Source organism: Cyphomyrmex costatus, unplaced genomic scaffold, assembly GCF_001594065.2.
Source record: "Cyphomyrmex costatus isolate MS0001 unplaced genomic scaffold, Ccosl1.0 scaffold378, whole genome shotgun sequence".
NCBI classification, from domain to species: Eukaryota; Metazoa; Arthropoda; class Insecta; order Hymenoptera; family Formicidae; genus Cyphomyrmex; species Cyphomyrmex costatus.
Genome location: NW_017277972.1, coordinates 299,990 through 300,387, shown reverse-complemented (window position 1 = coordinate 300,387; position 398 = coordinate 299,990).

The window sequence follows — 398 nt, the reverse complement described above, 5'->3', positions numbered from 1 at the left end:
ATATACTGTGGTCAAAGCAAAATTAACTCTTAAAAATTCTTTATATAAATTTCAAAATTAAAATGTCAAACGAACTAGATCCAAGTTTTATTAAAGCCGATTCGACAAACTTACCGAAAATAACGGTATTTATGGTTTGGGAATACATTGTTAATGATGAGCGATATAATGCTCCAGAAGTTCGAGGAATAAAAGCAACTCTTTGGGTGCGTTCCAAAATTTGCTGACAGTGCTGACAATACTGTTTTTTCGTTCCAAAATCGGTTCAGCCACATTTCAGCTCTGCTGTAACTACTATCTTTTTCAAGAAAGTAGGTCCTAGGGAATTACTGACTTCCGGCTGATTTTGCACAATTTCAGAAGGTAGTGCAAGTTCAGTAATGCATATGGCTACTGGC